At 42.5% G+C, this 22,888-nt stretch overlaps 1 long non-coding RNA gene across 1 annotated transcript in view; it reads right to left on the bottom strand.

Moving 5' to 3' along the window:
• LOC120569426 overlaps positions 1-19,623 on the bottom strand; it is a 105,665-nt gene extending 86,042 nt beyond the window's left edge. Inside the window, exons 1-2 of the long non-coding RNA XR_005640875.1 lie at positions 19,550-19,623; positions 6,007-6,202 (exon numbers count right to left, since the gene is read on the bottom strand). This is a non-coding gene — a long non-coding RNA (uncharacterized LOC120569426). The remainder of the gene's footprint in view (positions 1-6,006; positions 6,203-19,549) is intronic.
• Between the last annotated feature and the right edge of the window lie 3,265 nt (positions 19,624-22,888).

Here is a 22,888-nt window from a genome sequence, read left to right as displayed (position 1 = left end):
TCCTATGGTTGCTCAGTGACGCGTAAAGCCTTCATGGAGTCAAAACCGCATATAAAATTACCCGGATGATCGCCGTTGCTTCCACACTTTGCATCCCATGAAGCAGGTGCACTAGAGACCTCGGCTGGCGATACCGGCTACTTGCAGCTAACTTTAGTCAGGCTATTCTAGCCTTTCCACATGTCCTGACAAATCCTGATAGCGAAACAAGTCATTTTGGGCACTGGTGGTGGGCGAAAAGGCCTGGTTCGCAATCGACTTTACAATTTATGGATGAGGTTGAGGTCTGGGCTTTGTGAAGGCCAGACAAGTTCTTCTACACCAAACTTGGAAAACCACTTCTTGATGTACCTCAGAGTGCACAGGGGCATTGTCATGTCGAAAGGAGCTTCTGTTGTCACAAAGTTGGAAACATACCATTACAGGCTAAAATATAACATGTAATAACATTGAACTTTCCTCGGTTCGTCTGTGCTGCACCCCTGTCACGCACACAACACACCCGCTGACTAGATGTTGCATCTCCGACGGCATTCAGGATCAATGTCAAGGCTGAATATACTGAAATACCCATGAAAGCACTACAGACTTTGATTCCTTTTCGATTATATGCAAAGGACATAGGAAACACCCTTTCCGTTGTTGCTGTTTCCAGTTAACGCTTCGATGGGGCCGTCTTGTTGCAGGGAAACAAGCCCAGGGCAAACACTGATTCAGTTATATCAATGAGTTGCAATGTTTTGGAAAATATGCACTGTGTGTTTAATATCGTAACTTAAATGTTGCTTAAATATATATATATATATACACACATATATATATATATATATATATATATATATATATATATATATATATATATATATATATATATACACACAGTACAGGCCAAAAGTTTGGGAAAAAAAAGTTTGCTTTTTTATTAATAAGGGAAACAATTCCACTAATTAACCCTGACAAGGCACACCTGTGAAGTGAAAACCATTTCAGGTGACTACCTCATGAAGCTCATTGAGAGAACACCAAGGGTGTGCATTGTCTCAAAAAAAGCAAAGGGTGGCTACTTTGAAGAATCTAAAATATAAGACATGTTTTCAGTTATTTCACACTTTTTTGTTAAGTACATAATTCCATATGTGTTCATTCATAGTTTTGATGCCTTCAGTGAGAATCTACAATGTAAATTGTCATGAAAATAAAGGAACACATTGAATGAGAAGGTGTGTCCAAACTTTTGGCCTGTACTGTATATATATTAGGGCTGTCAATCGCTGGAAGGTCTTTGAAACTCAACTTGCCATTCAAAAGACCTTTTACTTTCTCCATTCAAGCTCAGGTGCTTGTTTCTGCTCGCAACTCTCATTCATGGGTGTATTATGAGAACTGTAAGACCCGCTCCTGTTCCGCCATTTCCATATATCGGCCGGTCTGCAAGAATATTGTCAATATTAAAGGGGTGATAGAACCGAGTTTACCTTGTCATAGTTGAATTACAACATGTTCAGTGGGTAAAATAGGCATAGAACCTCAAAGTCCCATTGACACATCTTTCCTATGCAAATCTCACAATTTGAAACTGCTGCTGAAAATGGGCAAATCTCAACAAAGCTCATAGTTGACATCAACTCGGTGGCTGTACCTTATTTAGCTCTAGTCTGTACCTTTGTCACGCCCCAAAATTTACATACACCACTGATCTGAAGACAGCAGATCTCAGAAATGTTATACATTGTTCGTCTGCCACTTCATTACTGAGACTTTTTTATGCGAGAAATCAACTATGTAGAGCTCAAATATGGGTCGTTTTATGAAAATTGATGGCTAATTGCAAATTTGGTACGACCCCTGCCGGGGTTGCTGTCTCGCCGGTTGGCCTGCCTACCTTCACAGACCCGCTGTGAGCTGGCTGGAGCTCTATCAGGATCTCACACACAAGCTTAGCTGCGAGCTGCGCTGTGTACTTTAGAAAGAAGAAAGTTTGGAAGTTTTTCTAGGATATTGAAAATGACCCACGGTCGTAAATGCAGTGTTCCAGGCTGTTCAACGGAATACTGGCCCAGAGAATAGTGTTTAGAACGAGTAGATATCGGACAATGGAGTGGGACTTCTGGATCTAACGCAGCGGCGCAGAGAACGTGGGCTTCACTCTGCGCTAAATGTCCCCACGCTGAGACACTGAACTAGCTACAGGGTGAGTTGTGATTCCTTGTCTGGAAGTTGAGTTTTTTTTTTATGTACCAAGGGTAACGTTACAACAACACTAGTTGTAATGAAAGTCTTGAAACCTTGCATTGGTGTCTGTGTGTGTGACACACTGGAGGATGACTAAACTGTAACTAAACTGTGTCTCTGTTGCTTTGTACAGTAACATTAGTTAATGAGTTTATGTGTCGGGGCAAAAATGAAGTTTGAGCATGTCTATAGTTTGGAAGTCTACCTAGTCTAAAAGGGATTGTGTTGTGTGTGGGGGGAGACATGGGCACAGAGGGGAGCGGTGTGTGTGTATAAATGGACTGTTTTTATATAGCGCTTTCGACTACTCAAAGCACTTTTACATAGTACAGGAACCATTCGCCATTCACAAGGCTGCCGTACAAGGTGCCACCTGGTCATCTGATACACTCACACACATTTACACTCCGATGGCGTAGCATCAGGGGCAACTCGGGGTTCAGTTTCTTGCCCAAAGAACACTTCACCAGGGGCCTGCAGGGCCAGGGATCGACCTGCCAACCTTCCAATTGGCAGGCGACCGCTCTACCACTGAGCCACAGCCACCTGTGTGTGTCTGTGTGTGTGTGTGTGTGTGTGTGTGTGTGTGTGTGTGTGCAACCAATCAGCACACAGCACACAGCTCATCTAAATATTCATGAGCATACCATATAAGGCAGAAAACCTCTTCTTTCATATAGGGCTGTTTAACAGGGTTGCATTAGGGCGCATAGAACAGCCCACGGGCCATTTTCAGCCCAACCAATGTTACATACCCTATTAGGAGACCTTAAAGAACAGTGTGAAATACCCTATATAACCATTCTATCACCCCTTTAATTTAGTTTGCAGTGCAAAAAAGGTTGGGGATACCCAAGTTTCCTTGACTGGAAGTAAAAGGCCGATACACAAGGTACACAAAAGTATGGGGACCCGTTTCAATCTTCATATGATGGTTATGCATGATGACCTTAGTGCTGTGAACACAGGTGGGTCTAACCAGCTCCTACAGCACCAGTGCCAGCCGATGATTCACTTTTAACGTAGTGGATGAAGTGTGAATGCAATCTTTACATTGGGCCAGCTGCCACACAGCTGACTGGGCAAACCCCCGTTCGGCTGAGCACATACATGCAAATTTATAATGTGTGGGGCCGCAGGGATGAGCGGTCAAGCATAACAAATCCAGTTAGAGTGCGAAGCCTGTGTGAAAATACAACAAAGATTTGGGAATCAAGAAGTCTCCCCCTCTCTCTCACACACACACACACACACACACACACACACACACACACACACACACACACACACACACACACACACACACACACACACACACACACACACACACACACACACAAACAGAGCAGTGGGGATCTTCACTGACCATTACTCTTGGCAATGAGAGCTGAACAGAAAGTGCTTAGTAGAAAACAACAGGATACTTCCACTTCAACTCAAACAGCATCCATCAGCCATACAGTGTGTGTGTGTGTGTGTGTGTGTCTGTGTGTGTGTGTGTGTGTGCGCGCATGTATTTGTGTGAATGGACACTTGTGTTTGTCTTTTGTTGGCATTTCTGTGTGTGTGTTTGTGCATGTATGTGTTTGCGTGTGTGTGTGTGTGTGTGTGTGTGTGTGTTTTGCGAGAAAGGAAGAAAGAAAGAAAGAAAGAAAGAAAAAGAGATTTCTCTCCTGTCACTTCAGTAATGCTGGCCTAGGTTCTCCTATAATCCCTCTGACCTTCATGCTCAGTTTAAGCACACTTACAGTACATCACCCGAACCTTCATTACTTCCGTATGTGTGTGTGTGTGTGTGTGTGTGAGTGTATGAGAGGGAGACAATGAGAAAGAGAGATGTTGAGGATTGACTGTGAGAGACACACGTGCCTCTTGTACATCCGTCTAGCCTTGTGTTAGGACATCAGCAATTTTTCATTGATCTCTGAGGCCGTTTGTGTTTTCTTTCACATTTTCATGTCTATTTCTTCCCTTTATTTTTTTCTTGTATTATGTGCAAGTCTGTGTGCCGCATTTAGGTGTTTGAGTGTGATCCTGCACTCAAACTGAATTTGAGACCTTTTTAGTAAGGACATTTTTGCAAAGTCATGCCAGTATGACCAGTTCTCACTTCTTCAATTTAGACAATTAAGTCTGACTTTACGTGATAAGGTAAGAAAATCAGTAGGATTGCGGTACTGCGCCATTGTGAGAGCCAAGGGAGGTGTGGATGATACAGATGTCTCTTGGTCACTCCCTGGGGGAAAGATTCTGGGCATGACTGACTGAGTGCAGATTCTGGGACAGTGCCGGGACATGGTGGGGGGATTAGATCTCCCAGTGGGCCTCTGTGTACTTGAGGGTATAAAGAATAAAATACGTTGGGGGAACTTGTAGGGGAACATGATAGCTAGGCTGCTCTACTTGCTCAGCTGCTATCGCAACTTAAAGAATGGATTATGATTACTGATGCTTTACACATCAATTTAATGTTGCAGCTGGAAAATGGCTAATGGATAAGGTCCGTGTACTTTTTCGTTCATTCGATTATCATTTCATAAACAGACTTAAAAAACAAAAAACGAATGGTTATTTGATTTTCGTTTTAAAATACAACATTTGAAATTGAAATACAAGGCATTTTTTTCCTTTACATGGTCAAAAGGGGATGGGAGAAATTAAAAATATGCTGTGATTTTCATTTTCTATTTCATATAACAAAAAGACTTGTTTTTTCATATTCAGAGACCGGATTTGGTCAATTCCAAGGCAACAGCGCCAGCGTAGCCTACCAGTATTGCTTTCAGCCCAGGCTAAAATTACTTTGGAAACCTGTACTCTTGATAATGCTTGGGGGGAATTTTATTTCATAATGTCACATGTATTTATTACCCTCTCTCCCTGCCTGCCTCTGACTTTCTGTCTCCACCCACCGGAGACAACTTCGCCCGAAGAGAGTCGAACCAGCTGAGGAAATAGACTTTCAGTTCACGGCTGTAACGTTACCGTTACGCCACCGTTACCAATCCCAGCAAACTTTCTGTTGCTGCCGTTAAACTTGCTGATCATGGGGCTCAGACCTCCGGTGCTGGGTCTAATATTTTAATATTAGCTGCTGCAGCTAGCTAGCAGCTAGCTACCAGCCCTGTGACCTCGGTCCCCGCGGTTCGCTCTCCCCGGTGCTGACAGACTTTGGTCCGTCTGCAGAGCTGGCGTTACCCGCTCTACCTGAGCTGGGAATCTGCCGCGCTCATGATTTATTCATATTTTATTTTCTTTGCAGATAGTGATATGCTATGATGCACTGATGCCAGGCAGGCTAGTTGCTTTTAGTCGAAGTCTGTGAGATAACAAAACTTCCTTTCAATGAAGTCACATTAGTTTATACTTAGAGCTCTTTATCTAAAGATGTGAAGGTTGAGATGAAACACACTAGAAAATACTAAAGCTGACCTTGACATTGGCAGACTTATACTATCACTGCCAAAGATTTTATCAAAAGAGATCTTCTGTTCAGTTGAATATGGGCTTGAGACATTTTTGCCCAAGGCTTACTCATCTTTTGTCAAAAAAAGTCCAGCGTTATCCCTTCACACTCTACAGAATAGGGGCTGACAATAATTAATGCATGAAGTTTAATTGCATGAAGCCTGTTTTGGGTGTTGGTGATTTCACGGATGGCGATGAGGGTCTGCCACCCCAGATGGTTTGTTACACAGAACCATCTGAGAGGCCATCTTTGGAAACTGTTTGGAAAACAGCAGGCACTTTCAAAAAATACATCTGTCTACATACCTTAATCATGGCTGCAGCTGCCAGTAGCTTCTTACTGGACACTGATTGGTTGAACCGCTGGTTGTCATCTTGTCAGGCTTCATTACTTGAAGCCTGACAAGATGGATTTTTGTGTTATATGTGATTCCGTGATTCTTGAGTGATCTTTTGATATTGTGCGAAGCCAGCTGCCATGCAAGGTAAGTAACCTCCTCCCCTTAAAAAACAAGGAAAAAGAATGTCAGAAAGCAACAGAGCCATACGACTTGGCTCCACAAAGAGCCGTAATTCCCATGACTAAATCCCACTGACTAAATCCCAATGACTTTTGTGAACCCATGACTTTTCCCCTAGCACAACCATGAGGTTCCCCTGCCTTTTTTTGTGAAATGTCTTAGCAACTACTCTTCGGGTTGCTATGAAATTTGGTACACACATGTACATATGTAACCCTCAGGATGAATTGTAATAATTTTGGTTATCTCTTAACTCCATCAGTTCAATATTCCCATTTCAATCAGGAGAGACTCCGTTGCAGATATGCAACATTTACTACTAAGATATAACTACGTAGGTACAAACAATTATTTGGAGATTAGTCTCCATTGTAAAGGGGTATCTATACAAATCTAATGTGTAGGAAAACCAAACACATCCCCCAATGGAAACTAGACACTGGTGGTGGTGAGAAGAATCCAAAGACTGATCACAAGCCGCCAGCCGGGAGAAGACCGAGAACACGGCCGAAAAGGCCCGGAGGTGGAAGGGGAGGAGGCGGGTCGCACTCGTCTGAAAACACAACTGACAGAAGCAGGAGAGAGAACAGATTTAAAACAAGGTAGACTGCTGTGATTGGTTAGAACATAAGTGCCCGATTCTAATTGGTATACAGAACCGAAACACCCACTGCCCAGCTGATCAGTTGAAGAGAAGAGAGACAACGTAAGAGGAGTCTACCTGACTGAATTTACGCTGAGCTACATTTCAATCAGGAGAGACTCCGGTGCAGATATGCAACATTTACTACTAAGATATAACCACGTAGGTACAAACAATTATTTGGAGATTAGTCTCCATTGTAAAGGGGTATCTATACAAATCTAATGTGTATGAAAACCAAACACATCCCCCAAAACTGAAAAGAATTTAAGAGATTAAATGACATGAATAAACATACCGTAAAGCTGCAACAACTCTGTATGGTGATAGAGAACATGAATATGTTGAATCGTCAGTGAATAATTAGAGTAATAAACACTCAACCATACCAGGTAATACGTTACACAGTACGGAACAAGCACTAACTTATGCAGGTTAAAAACAGAATACATACCAGCAATTCGGGCTGGACACAAACCTCGCGATTTAGGCTGGAAAACAAAACTTCGGCGATTCAGGACGGTACAAACAAAAACATCGGCGATTCAGGCCGGTACAAACAACAACATCGGCAATTCAGGCCGGTACAAATAAAACATTGGCAATTCAGGCCAGTACAAACAACAACATCGGCGATTCAGGCTGGTACAAACAACAACATCGGCAATTCAGGCCGGTACAAACAAAACATTGGCGATTCAGCCAGTACAAACAAAAACATCGGCGATTCAGGCTGGTACAAACAACAACATCGGCGATTCAGGCCAGTACAAACAAAAACATCGGCGATTCAGGCCGGTACAAACGCAACATCGGCGAGTCAGGCCGGTATAAACAAAACATCGGCGATTCAGGCTGGCACAAACAAAAGATTTTACCAGCAATTCAGCTGGACGTGAATTTCCGGCAAACAGGCAGGAAAAACCACAGACCTCTGCAGTTACAACGGCACCTGTAATTATGAGGCAAAACACATATCAGCAAGTCAGGCTGAACATACACAAAACATAGGGAATTCAGACAGGGACCAACGAGAAGCAACATCAAATCTAACTTGATCAAACAGTAAAACAATACGTCAGAACCAAGTGAGAACACGCCCATCCATACACCACCACCAGTTCTATGCATGTTACCACCATCAAGTTTAAAAGATCTGGTTATTGAAGACATCTTCTACATCAGGTGAATAGATGAAGAGTACACAGAGGAAGCCCATCGTCCAAGTTGTTGTAGAGCAGTACTGGAGACCCCTTGACTCACACAGTAGTAGCAGCAGCCCCCATTCTAAAGGAATTACTAGAATAACACTTTGATGAATTGTTAGCTTTGAGGAGGACTAGTTCCCAACGCTGTTTAACCAACATCTATGCATAGGGAAAAGTCAGAAATAGAGGTGAGAGTGATTTAGTGCGTGGCCTTAATGACAAATATCCACTTATAAATTGAAATGGATAATACTATGAATCTGTAGGACCATGACAATAGAACACAGAATGAGGCGACGCACGCCAAGCAAATCATACTTACCAGAGTGGACACACTTACATACTTGTACTAAATACTTAACACTAAATAGAATGAAAGGGATTACCGAGTACCAAAACGCCAATTCTGTGAGAGAACACGGAATAAGGCGAAAGACACCTAAGCAAAATCATACTTACCAGAGTGGACACTTACATACTTAATACTTAAATACTTAAACTGACTCTGAAACGAGACAAAGCATCAACCGCAGAGATATATCATATCAGGGACGTATAGTAGCGAGGAGTATCCAAATTTTGAGTGACCGCTGGTCAGGTGATGCTCCTCATAAAAAGCATTATATTATTACATGAAGAGCGCCCTCCATAATTTTGTCACCGACCCTCTGATTTCACACAGGACAGAAAACTGCTTCCGGTCCCTAGACAGCCCCAGACGCTGCAAGCCATAGCAATGGGGCAATGCCATAAAGTACGATGAAATCAGCATGTGAGAAAAATGGGAAGCCAGTGGCCAGCGACCGCCGCCCTTGATAACAACCCCCAAACCCCGTGCAAGGGGCAACCACTGAATACAGAGAAACACACAGATATCCAGGTAAAAAGAACTGAACAGCAACACAGGATACCGGGCCCAGCTCACAGTATAGGAATAGAGTTCACTACCAACACGATACAGTAGGAGGTCAAGCAACCATAAGGTACAACAGCAGAGTCAGACAGGCTAGTCATGAGGACGTCCACACTGTCCACATGGGAACTAGGCAGCCAATGAACCAATTGCAGTCCTGACTGCATCCGCAGATCAGGGTTGGCAAAATGTGGGTGGAGCCAAACAATTGACACGGGAAAAGATCCCCATTTCAAGTTGTGAAGAGGGGAATCCACGAGTGCCGTCAGGTACTCCCTCCGCCGGGCACCAGTGCTGACTTGTGAGCCACAGCCGGTGTTAATACTGTTTTTTTTTTTGGTTTTTTTTAGTGGAAAGTTGAACAGGCTACATCACTCATCGCCAGTGTATATTGAATTAATTGTGACAATGCTTTACCTTTGCCGTGAAAGAGACAGGTACATTTAAACTAGTAGGCAGCTTCTTGTAGAATTTTAATAGTCAACCCAATGAAGAAATGCAAGTTTACTTTCAAACTCATACAGTGGAGTTCACAATCCACACCTGTATAAGATCGTTCAGGAAAAATAGAAACAGTGGACATAACTAAATGGGTCTGTAAAATTTTACAGTGTAGTTGACCAATGCCCACATGCACCAAAATCAAGAGATAAAACACAAACCATACACCAATACAATACAAACACGACCAACAGAAGAAAACAGGATATCAAAGGTCCCTGAAAACACCGCATAAAATATTCTATAATCCTAACCAGACAGGAACCCAGTGAGCATGCCCCAAACGGACGGCACCTGTTAGAGCCAGATACTACTATAAAATTGTATCCAACCAGCAACGAAGAACAGACATTGCAGAGCCTAACAAAACGCTGCTAAGAGATACAGATAGCAGCCGCAATACATAGACTAAAACAGCTAAGGTGAACTACTTAACTCATCACACATCACACGGTCACACCTAGTTTACACCATCTGTAGTCCACTGTGGAATACACAGATTACCAGCCGTCGTAGAGTCGATTACGCAAACCCACGAAATGCGAACCAATGCACACCTACCCAATCCAAACAACAAATCTTGAAACTTAATCTGAACATACAGAAACAGTTAGAGTGACACGCCACCGCAGTCAGCACACGATAGATGGCTGACCGAGCAGTCGAAAAGCATGCAACATAAAAGCAACGTCTGAAAATAAAAAACTGCATGCCCACCTGCCTAGGCCTACTAAATGAGCTCAGTCACCCTGAAACATGTAGTGACGTAAATAATGCCCGCCGACTGACTCAAATCATACCAATTGCTGCAAATACCCCCGAACACAACTGAACCAGAAGCTAGACAGCGCCATAAAACACAGGACCCGCAGCCCGACACGTGTTTACTCCGGGCGGCAACATAAAAGAACAACTTAACTTAGTGGGAGATGGTCCAGCTGAGACAAACGACCCTGGCCCACTGCCATGGAATCGCCCTCCGCCGACGGCCTTGTGCCGGCCGCAAAAACCCAGCATCGGGCCAGACGGAGCCAGACAGCACGGCGAGTAGACCAAGACCCCGTCCCCCAAACTGCAGGCGTGAGAGAGACGCGCTGGCAGCACAAAGCACGGGCAAGCCGCACCCGCAGGAGCCCAGGCGAACCACCCGAGCGGCAAAAACAGCCGAGCGATGGGAACAGCGCCAGAAAGAGGGACACACAGACACAGACCACCCGCCAACACCACGAGATAAAAGACAGCAACACGAGGAAGTGGACTGCACAGTCGCACTCGTCTGAAAACACAACTGACAGAAGCAGGAGAGAGAACAGATTTAAAACAAGGTAGACTGCTGTGATTGGTTAGAACATAAGTGCCCGATTCTAATTGGTATACAGAACCGAAACACCCACTGCCCAGCTGATCAGTTGAAGAGAAGAGAGACAACGTAAGAGGAGTCTACCTGACTGAATTTACGCTGAGCTACATTAGTCTCAGCTATACTTCATGTTTTTTTTGTTAATAAGAAAATGTTAGCATGCTAGTGAAAATGATGAATAGCATATGCATTAGCATTTTCATTGTGAGCATGTTATCACTTTGAAGTTAGCATTTACCTCATAGACCTGCTAACTTGGCTGTCGACTGTTGGCTGTTTTCTGTTCATTAATTAGGATTATTATGACTACTTTTGTGTTTCAATCGTGAAGAGATCCTTACATACCATGCTGTCCTGTGTGTGTCCTGTGCTATATAATACTTTGCACCAGTGTCATGGCACTCTTCACCAAATTGTCTGTGCAGCAATTAATGTAGAACAATAAAAGAACTGCTGTCATGTGCATGTGCGCATTCACTAACAGTATCTGAGAGAGTATGCTACAGTGCAGTAGTGGTAACTTAGGTATGGTGGGTATACTGCTGATTAAGTGGATATGTCTCACCACGGAACCAGTGATAATTAAGTTGATAGATTGGTAGTAGGTGCACACGTGCCTGTTGTTTGGTATGTGTGTGTGTGTGTGTGTGTGTGTTGTGTGTGGCTGCATCTGACTCCCTCACTAGGCTGTTTATTTGGATCCAGATATATTACAGGCTGTTTCTACCGGATTATTTGAGCTTTTAACAGATATCATTTAAATGTCCCCTGTGGATCCATTCATTACATAATACAAGGGACAGCCAGGGTGCTGTGCCTGCTGCGCATTACCTTCCTGAAGCATTGTTATGAGTTATCGCTAGCACACACCTTGAATAAAGTGATAAAGTGAGTGTTCAGCACAAACGACAGCACGTAAGGGTGCTTTATGAAGGGTGGAGACTAAACAGAAATTAAGAGAGGGACAGAAAGAGCAAATACTGTATTCCTGTCTGTCTCTCTGTCTGTCTGCAGGACCCCCCTTGTTAAAAGATGAAATGCCACACTCATTGTTTAATAGTATTGCTTGGCAGGGACCGGTGAGTGTGTGTGTGTGTGTGTGTGTGTGTGTGTGTGTGAGTGTGCAGTGTGTGTGTATGCGTTGTGGGTGGGGCTAGGGTCAGAGTTTCAACAATATTGCTGGCACAATATTAATTCTATTTTTCCATGGCACCACATCGCAATGTATACTGGACACTGTGTCTCTCTTTCTGTGTCTCTGTATCTGCTACCCAACTGATATCATACATTTTAGAGAATAAGGAGATAATTCAAAGCTAATACAAAGTTTGCCCTGTGACAGATGCAGTGCACGTCAGAGATGAGGGAGAGGAGTTGGATGAGGAGGGTGAGCTGTAGCTGTGTGTGTTTCTGTGTGTGTGTGTGTGTGTGTGTGTGTGTGTGTGTGTGTGTGTGTGTGTGTGTGTGTGTGTGACTGTGTGAAAGTTTTTGGGTGTTAGTCATCCCACAGTTACCCATGACCACGACAAGGACAAATGAAACGTAATTAACAATAATACACAAAGTTATCTTCAAACAATGTAACTGTGAGACATTAAAGAAACATTGTCTGTAATGGACAGTCATTTTGCACAAATGACTGATCGACTCTCACAGCTGGGTGTACATACAGAAGTTTATACTTGCATTGCTGATGTGTATGAATACAAATTAAGATATAGATAATACTTTTACTTTGCAAAATCAAGGATCTAAAATATCAAGTTTTCACACAGGATCATGGTTGTTATATCAAGTAAAACAAATAAGATACATCATATTTTTTCACAATGCCACGTTTTATATTTAGAAAGGTTCAAAGTCATGGCCACTTTGGGGCAAATAATAATAATATTAATAGCAAATAATTGTCTATTTCAAACAAGCAGCAACCCCCTGGCCTGAAATGTGAAGCCAATGCAAAGTGCCCTAAACCTGCAATCTTTGTAATGGCCTGCAGGGGACGACGCCACTGGTTGCAAAGAGAAGTCTGTTTGTATTAAAGTCTAAGATAAAATGTCCCTACTTTTCACTTGATTTATTACCTCAGTAAACCTCATTAGTTCCTTTGATATGCACAATACATAACCATGTTTTACTAACAGCAATTTAAGTTGTGCACATAAAAAGTCCCATTTTTCTGGCTCAGCCCTCCCTCTCCTTGTGTCCGTGTGGTCGGTATGTTTAGTTTCTCCACTGCTGTCATTGCTTCAGCTCTACTTTCACCGCACAGCGTGAGCGGCTCCAGTTTACTGTTATACTCTCAAAGGTGGAATACTCTGATCTTATCTCCGTCAACAGCTATCATCTTTTGAATGCTCCGGGATTTTTGTTATGATTACTGGAGGAGCAGTAAGAGAGAGTCGTGAACTTGAGTCGTGAGCATCTTAAGCTCTGGCCATTATGACCCGTTTCATGCTGTATGTGAAAACCCCATCCGTCTGCCATTCTCTGAGTTTGTGTAAAGTATCTGTGTCTCTGTGTGTGTGGGTTGGTGCTCAGTTGACATGCTGTGAGGTTGAGAAAGGAGATGAGTGACTTTGGTGGGTATATTCACTCTGCACCTGGTAGCTGAAAATCTGTTGAATTAAAATGATTAAACTGCATGCTTCCAGTGTTGACAGAATGTGAAAGTGAACAAAAACACTTCACTCTAGTGTGTTGTATCTGCCTTCAACCCCGATGATCTGGGTCAGGGATGGTGTGTTCAGACTGAATGGAAGTGGATTTTCACTGTTTTATTTGTGAAAATGAACTGCTGTAGCTTTTATTTTGCAGCATGTTGCCACCTTGGACTCATAAGGTTCCATCTGCGTTCTGAGTGGTTTTGAGATATTGAAATTTAATGTTTTTGCATTCCAAATACCATAAATGATAAGTGAAAATGACAGACCCCCGACATGTATTCTAAGTACAATATAAAAATCCTATCAAATTTATAAATGGGGTATTTTGGAAGAGGTCAAATGCAGATAGGACCTTCTAATCCTCAGAACTCACTTTCCGCTTGGAATTCTTGGAGTTCTGTCTTGCAAAACATGAAAAGAAGCAATGATTTTCAAGGAACATAACATAGCTAATGCTAGCCTCCTAGCTTAGTCTGGCAGCTAATGCTAACATACAAGAGCGCTTCAAATTATAGAGTGTGGTCTAGACCTACTCTATCTGTAAAGTGTCTCGAGATAACTTATGTTATGATTTGATACTATAAATAAAATTGAATTGAATTGAATTCAGCTCAAAACAAGTAAAAGGGATGGATCAGGCCGAAAATGTAACCTCCATCATAAGACATTGCCTGTGACTGGAACAAAGAAAATAGACAGCAACCCAAACCTATCCTTTAGTGCTTGCCTCCTAATTTTAGCATTAGCTGCCAGACTAACATTAGGAAGCTAGCGTTAGAATAGAGGAGAATATGTGAATGTGAATAACTCAATTTTGATAAAAAAAATAAAATGTCAGATAGAACTTTATAATTCCAAGGTGGAGGTGTTTCTTCACTACAAACATCCTGTCTGTTTGCATCCGTTTACATGTGTCCATTGACTCCATATGCAACCTAAACCCCTGAAATTTACTTTGCGATCAATCTGCACACACCTTGAGATTGATAATTTTCTAGCTCCAAAAATATTTGTCTCAATCTAACCGAATAAATCATACCCTACATTGGGGAGTAAGGCACTATGGGGAGTCAGAGATACGGAGTGTGTGTCTGTGTATAAGCAACAGTGCGGCAGCAGTGTGGTTTAGTTTTGTTCACAAGAGAAAAGGAAACATATCTGAAAATAAATGCACCACACTACAAAAGAGGGTTGTCGTTTCTTTTGTTGCAGCAAGCCGTAGCATGCCATTAGAGTCAAAGGATTTGCGCAGTGCTTAGCAACAGTGAGCTTGGGTAGTCTGACTGAGACTGAGCCAACCTTCCCCACGAACCATAACAAACAGTGTTCCAGCCAATAATAAGCTGGTTGAGCCATCACTGCAGTAGCGTTAGCACGTAGGCTACTTCCACAATGCATATTCATGACTCAACCAACTCCTTCTTGTCGGTTATTGGCTGGAACACTGTTTGTTATGGTTCGTGGGGCAGGTTGGCACAGTTTGTTTTTGATGACGTTTGTGGAGCCTGGGCTGTCTGCAGAGACCGCATTTTTTACAGTGTGTTCAGGGGACAGGCAGCTAGCGGATAGTGAGGAGATGTTTGCTGTATGTGACAAAAAATGTTGTAGCCTAAAAAGCGCGTGACATCACTTAGAGCCCCTCAGTGAACCACAGTGAGGTGTTGTGAACGCAACTCCGGTAGTCCAGCAAAACTCCTCCCTTAGCTCCTCCCCCTGCCCAGGTGCAGTATAAAAGCCCTCAGCTGGCCCAGTTTAGCCTTTTGCTGGTCCCTGGTGGTGGTTGCCTGCTGAAGGTGGTGAGTAGGGTCCCCATTTTTAGTCTTTCCTGGTGATTTAAAGTTGTCCCCCCAACTAACATGTGCCTTTTTGTGTTTTAGGTTCACCTGCTGCTGTTCTGCTTTACTTTGTTTTTTTTTTGTTAGGTTTGCCTTTTCTTTTCTTTAGTTTTCTTTAGTGTCTTTCTTTTGTCCCTTGCTTTTTTGATGAGGCCTGGGTGTCCTCAGGTGGGCGGCTAGGCACATTGTTGGAACCTCGCTCCCGTTGCATGCAAGTAGGCACTGGGACTCTTTTCGTGCATGTTTTGTTGTAGTGTTGCCCCCCAGACTAGGGAGACTGGGTATCCTGTCCAGCAGTCTGCCCCCACTGAAGCCCCAGCCCACTGATTGGAGTTTTATATGTATTTCATTGTAGTTTTTAGTATTGTTATAGTTGTCTTCTTTTAGATCATTTTTGTTAAAACATTTGTTCTGTTTTACCTACTGTCTCTGCCTCATCAGTTTCGAACCTGTGTCCTTATTAGAATTTGGTGTTCATATCCTGGGGTGCAAATCCCCAGATGGCGTTGTCTGTCCCTAAGTTTCCTCCCCTTACTTATCTTTAGTTCCCCCTACCAGTAATTATATTTAAAATATTCCACTCCTCGTCACATTAGCGTAGCAAAGGGCGAAGGGACATCTGTAAAAGTTGCAACAGTGGAGTGATCCTCTTCTAAATGAAAACTAATCGGAGTTCTTGCAGAGGACCAATGCACAAAAGACACTGAATGAGATGGTTAATCGAGAGTATCTACTGAGAACAGAAGAGGTGCACGTAGGTACAGTAGAGAGGACACTGTTGAAGGTTTTTGTTTTGAGGATTTTGCACAGTGCAGGTCTTACAGACATTTCTTAAAGAGATGTGTTTTTTCAGGCTGAATTGAGTCTTCTGATTGGCTCTCTGTGCCCCCTGTCATAATTTGGAGCGGTGTCTTGCGTTGGGCTCCACAATCCTGCTACATTAGAAACAAAAAAAATCTACAGTTTGTTGATTTAATATGCCAATTAGATTGTTTGATGTTCTAATGTGTGTTTTGCATGAACACTGCCATTTCAGAGTTAAGAGGGGGCCCCATAAAAAAAGTCAACTAGCAGATGCCACGGGATCCCTACTCTGGTTACTTTTACATTTTCTGTACATTTATGGCATTTGGCACAAACTCTTATCCAGTCTGAGTTACAACTCAGCATTTCTGAATACATTCAAGGGAGAGCAGACATTTAAAAGTGAATGACCATCCCAGTGATTATGTGACTATAAGGTGCTACAGGACCTCATTTAGAACTCACGCTGTAGAACAGATTTCCCGTTATCCTATTTTATATTATTCAACTATAGTTTGTACCTGAAAATGGAAATGCGTGGGCCATTCTGGAGATTAATGTTTCACCAACTGCTAAATGACTGCACTACATGCAGAGCTCCACCAAAAATATCACTTGGTCAGATTTTAATTTAGCCGCTAGACCTGTTGCATTACCGTTAATAAGAAAGCCAAAACATCTGAATTGCCCCCTGTTAATTGACTGCAGTATAGGTCATAAACCCAGCACCTCCATGTATGCGGCTACGCACAACCGGCGCAACGTCATAGAATGTCTCTGAACAGATTCACGCCCACTTTTAGGGGAAATCAATCCCGCGTTCCCCATAGACGACAACAGCGTAACGACAGAGGAAATGTAAATCGCTCCAAACTTTTACTGTAAACAAACCGTTTTGAATTAATAACTGTTTAATCCAGCTGCTAGCTAACGGTAGGCTAACGTTACCTGCTGCTAAGTGTAGTGTTGACTGGCCTCCTGTTCGGCAATGTTTCAGTTCCCTCTAACGTCCGTTTTCGGAGCATCAGAGAGAAGCGCAGGCATTTAAGTGGCACCTAAATAAGGCACTGAAATCCGCATTTGCTATTTGGTCCGGTACATAGCGGTCGTTAAGGTACCAGTGCCGTATTAGCACCGGGTCTCGGACCCCATTCAAAACGGCGATTTTCGTCGAAAAGCGACTAGTTTGCAGGTATGTACTACTCTTTGGCCGGCTCGCAAGGAAGTGCAAACAAGTGTGTGCAGCGTGCCTGTTCTTTTGTTTCTGGTCTAGCTAGATCTGGTGTGGTGTTGTAGTTTTTCTAACGTTACTAGTTGTTGCAACAGCATGTGAAAAAACTACAAAGTTTGCTGGGCCAAAAAGAACGTTAATCTTGCGATAAAAAACATTTACGCCGTTAATAACGCGTTAAACTGACAGCACTACTTTTCACTAATCTTGAGATGGACGACAACAACACCACCTGTAACCATGGTAACTATATATATATTATATTATATATTTTCAAAATCTTTAGAATCTGTAAAAACAATATGGATGAGAACAAAATAGACTAAATAATACTAAGAATGAACAGACCAAAACTTAATTAGAATGTCTTAAGTTTTTGCATACTTACAATCTAACTAAAATTGAATTAATACTAATAACACATTTTAACTAGGACTAAAACGAAATCAAAGTCAGATGGGTACCAACATTAACACTGCAACTGATTTACCACGATAGTAAATGTACATACTTCATTTCATTGTCCAAACACAGCAAGCGACCTCACCCTGCTTGTCTGTGACTGGCATCGTCACGTTATCATTACGCTAACCTGTGGCCCAAGTTGTATTTTGTCACGGCAGGGTAAGAACACAAGCGGACGCCCATTGTGGAGCTCGCAGCTCTGTCTGTCATGCACATCCTCTACAACATGACAGTGTTGCACCATGATTGCTGCACGGATGATGAAATCACAAATGCTGATTGGAAATAATTCAACCAAAAACCAATAAGGGGCTAGACAACCGGGCAACACAAAGTCCAACAACGAATGCCACCTCTGCAGAGAGTGACCTCTTGGCCTCAGTGTCTGTGCATGTCTCCAATCCTGTGCAACACAGTTCATAAGTGGACCCCAGAGGAAAACTGTCACATCACTTTACTGGAGATGACAACAGTGTGGCTGATCCTGCAGGACTTTGACTTACTGTGTAACATGCATGGATGTCCTGTAAGGAAAGGCGAACACACAAGTGGCATACATCGACTGGGTAGGCAGTGTGTGATCCACAACACAGGGTAAATGCTGTGGAGATACAATAGTGTAATACTGGGGCATATAAATAATGGGGCAGACATTAGGTCTAGGATTTGGCTATGGGAAGACTGTGAGACCAATATTGTTTCCCTTCAAGTATGTGGAAGTAGATCTCCCAATGAAAACACTATACTTTTTTTCCTTCCTTCCATGTGTCCTTGTGAATACTCGTTAAAGATGAAGTAGGTAAGACTTATAAAACTAACTTTCTGTCATATTTGCTGAAACTGACCCTATGTTCCAGTAGAACTACATGAAGCTGGTAATTTCGGTAAATCCGGCTCCTCTGGCACCACCTACAGCCTGTAGTAAGATATGCAAAACTCCACCGCTCCCTGTTCAGATGCACCAATCAGGGCCAAGGGGGGGGGGTGTCTAACTGCGTGTGAATCACTGCTCATGCACACACATTCATTCTCCCTTGTGGGGGGAGGGGTTTAGGATACTGTTTTGGGCTTTTTAGTATTATTTGGACTGAGAAGTTGTCGATGTTAAAATAATTTGGCTAAATTCTGGATCTTCACAATCCTACCTACGGCAAAGCCTTGTGAGAGTCAGATAGGTGGAATAAAGCCCATTTGTATTCAGATATGACTCAGCTACTGCAGATGCTACTATACCCAATCCCATCGCTTAAATATGGATTAAGATTGTAAAATTTGATTAAGGGCATACGTGTCTGAGCTGTGTGCATTGTAGAGCCCAGAGCACCTTGGCTCTACACCTGTTTCTGACTGATACAGGGTTGTGCCTGTGTTCATAGAACTGACCATGCATAACCTAAATATGCATTTGTATGTGCGCCTGTATCCCCCTGTGTCTATCTGCCTCTCTGTTTTCACTTTTCTTTGTTTGATTGTAAGTAAAAAACAGCTTGCAACCAATAAAGCATTGCCTGTCCCTCCTGGGCACCTCGGTGGCATTCTCCTATTTCAATACGAAATGATACATTAATCATTGGCTAGACTAAATTACATTTTTCCAGAAGAGTCCAACTTCACACACAGACACACATACAGACACACACACACGCAGAAATTCTCTCAAAATATTCCTCAGCCTGACATTTGAGGGGGGCTACGTACATACCTTCAAAGGATGAATTAAAAATAATCCACTCTTCACTCTGTATTGCCTCTCCTCCCTTAGTCTACTGTACTTTTCTGCTCCCCTAGGGATCTCAATGTACTGGTTTAAACCCATATAAATCTTGTAAATCCATTATGCAACATGCCATAGATCTCTAAAAACCCACGCTCATAATCCTAATCCCAGGTTGCGGATTAATTTAATCCGGTGTTTAGATCTAATCCACTAGTCTCCAGTGCAGCGGAAAAGACAGATCCATGTGTAATGATTGAAATCTCCCTAATCAAACTTTTTTTTTTTTTATTTTTCTCTTTTTACTTGGTAGTTTGTTAGCACACTTCTCTGTCACTCTATGTATTGGTCTCCACTCACTTTCGTCTCACTTTTACTCCATCCCCATAGGGAGTTTCCCATAGGGAAATATTCTGAGATGTAATTATGCAGTGTGCTTTTCATAATTTGAACATTTACACTCCATGGCGTCATCTCTCTTCTCAATCAACAAACACAAACGAATCAATTAAGACAGGATATCAACCATGTTTACTTTGCCACTTGACGGCAAACTTGGCTTGGGCGGTAAGACTCGCACTCCCTCCCTGCTCTGTCTTTCGCAAACAACCAAAGACAAAGTTGAGCGTGCCGAAAACCCACAACTTTGAAAGCATGTATGAAAACACATATACACACACAAAAAACATACATTACATGACTGCAGTGCATACACACACACGCACGCACAAACTAACATAAGGACACACAGACACAATTGTGTTACCACTAATTGCATCAGTTCCATCAAGCCATTCTCAGACAGCCACAAACACAAATCAAATTAGCACTTCACATCACTGTGTCCCTTGCTTCAGATACTCCAATTAGGCCATGGCTGAGGGACTATCTTTATGCACATACACATGCACAAGCAAACTTGTAGCTGGAATAGTCTGGGGTAGTCTGCGATGGCACGACTTTCAGAAGTTTCGCTTGATTTTTGGTATTGTGATTAGATAAACTATGTGTGTATGTGAGCAGCAGAAGATAAGGGAACAGAGTCAGAGATAGTCAGAGAGAAGGGAGGAAAGGCTGAGACGGGCCTTGAGAATGCGCTGATGGATTTTGTTGTCAGATTCACACATTTCAGATTTGGCTCATTATGTGACTCTGTCCCTGCAGGCTCCTGCACGCCTTTGCATTGATACATCTTTGAAACTTTCCCAGTGTTTTTATGAGAATTGTTTGTGCTTATTCTTGTTATTGTGTTTTTTGTGTGCATCCAGGGTGGTTATGATTTCATTAGTCTTGCTTTGCCAGACCCTCCTCCAAAGCTGGCTACTCTACATAGCATTTGGGGATGGTAGGAAAACATGCTCTGGTTTAATGGCATTTCTTTAAACCAATCAGAATCGTCTTGGGCGGTGCTAAACTCTGCACAGAGCCGCAGCAAAATAGTCGTGCGAGAGAAATCTCAGATTGGAATTTTACTCTAGCTAGCTGTCTCAATTTACCCTGCAGAGATCTGAGGAGCAGTTAACCATAGTCCTCATAAATCCACCGAATTTAAAGGTCCCATGACATGGTGCTCTTTGAATGCTTTAATATAGACCTTAGTGGTCCCCTAATACTGTATCTGAAGTCTCTTTTATATAGACCTTAGTGGTCCCCTAATACTGTATCTGAAGTCTCTTTTATATAGGCCTTAGTGGTCCCCTAATACTGTATCTGAAGTCTCTTTTATATAGACCTTAGTGGTCCCCTAACATTGTATCTGAAGTCTCTTTTATATAGGCCTTAGTGGTCCCCTAATACTGTATCTGAAGTCTCTTTTATATAGACCTTAGTGGTCCCCTAATACTGTATCTGAAGTCTCTTTTATATAGACCTTAGTGGTCCCCTAATACTGTATCTGAAGTCTCTTTTATATAGACCTTAGTGGTCCCCTAATACTGTATCTGAAGTCTCTTTTATATAGACCTTAGTGGTCCCCTAACATTGTATCTGAAGTCTCTTTTATATAGGCCTTAGTGGTCCCCTAATACTGTATCTGAAGTCTCTTTCTCGAAATTCAGCCTTGATGCAGAATTTCAGCTACTAGAGCCAGTCCCACAATGAGCTTTCCTTAGTATGTGCCATTTCTGTGTCTGTAGCTTTAAATGCTATTGAAGAAGAGAGGGGGCAAGGTGGAGAGTGGGGGCATGGTCTTGACCAACTGCCACTTTGCTCGTTTGAAAGCCATGATGTCTCTTTCTCATGGGTGGGCCAAATTCTCTGGGCGGGCAAAGCAGAGAAAGGGGAGGTAACCTTGCTCCTTATGACCTCATAAGGAGAAGATTCCAGATCGGCCCATCTGAGCTTTCATTTTCTCAAAGGCAGAGCAGGATACCCAGGGCTCGGTTTACACCTATCACCGTTTCTAGCCACTGCGGGACCATATGCAGTCTGGGGGAACGCATATTAATGTTAAAAAACCTCATAAAGTGAAGTAATATAAAGAGTGTGTTGGTTTTGGGTGGATGGATGGGTCCAAAAAACAGGACTTTCACACAGAACTTGAATTAACTAACGTAACATACCTAATTTACATGACAAACATTCACAACGTTAACTACGTGTTTAAAACTGCGACCATTACACAACGTGCACCTATCGCTGGGAGTCTCCAATGGCAATGTCGACAGTACATGCAAACAACTTTAGTCTTGTTTAGAGAGCCATTAAAACTGAACTTGCCATTCAAAAGACCCTTTTCTTTATTCACTTCGCTTCCTGATTTACCTGATACATTTTTTGGCTGTACGGTAATGATGCTGAATAAGCCCAAAAAAATTGCTTTGTACTCAGCAACATTTTGGTTGAAAAGTTGGCAGCCCTGTTACCAAACTACGGAGCGGCCCGAGTCCCAAAACACAAAACATACATGTTTATTTTCGCGGTCATTTTGACAGCTAATAAATAGTCTTCATAAATTAACCCCCACAAGTAAAGCTTGACTCAAATGACGTGAATATTGCGGTAACGCCATTCGGCCACTGTTTTTTTATCTGAGATTGCAATAGATACTATATAAAAGAAATATATCTAAAAGATTTTTTTTCATGATATATATTGTCCAATCATATAAGGGGCAACTGTGGCTCAGCAGGTAGAGCGGGTCATCCACTAATCATAAAAATTGTCAGTTTGATCTCCTGGTCCTCCAGTATTCATATTGAAGTCTCCTTGGGAAAGATACTGAACCTGAAATTACATTCAGTAAATGATTAGATTAGATGAGTAGATTGGCACCTTGCATGGCAGCCTCTGCCATCAGTGTATGAATGTGTTTGTGAAAGGGGTGAA

This window comes from Perca fluviatilis, chromosome 1 (assembly GCF_010015445.1).
Source record: "Perca fluviatilis chromosome 1, GENO_Pfluv_1.0, whole genome shotgun sequence".
Classification (NCBI taxonomy): Eukaryota; Metazoa; Chordata; class Actinopteri; order Perciformes; family Percidae; genus Perca; species Perca fluviatilis.
Note: the sequence above shows the minus strand (reverse complement) of the source record. Positions and strands in the feature narration are given on the sequence as shown.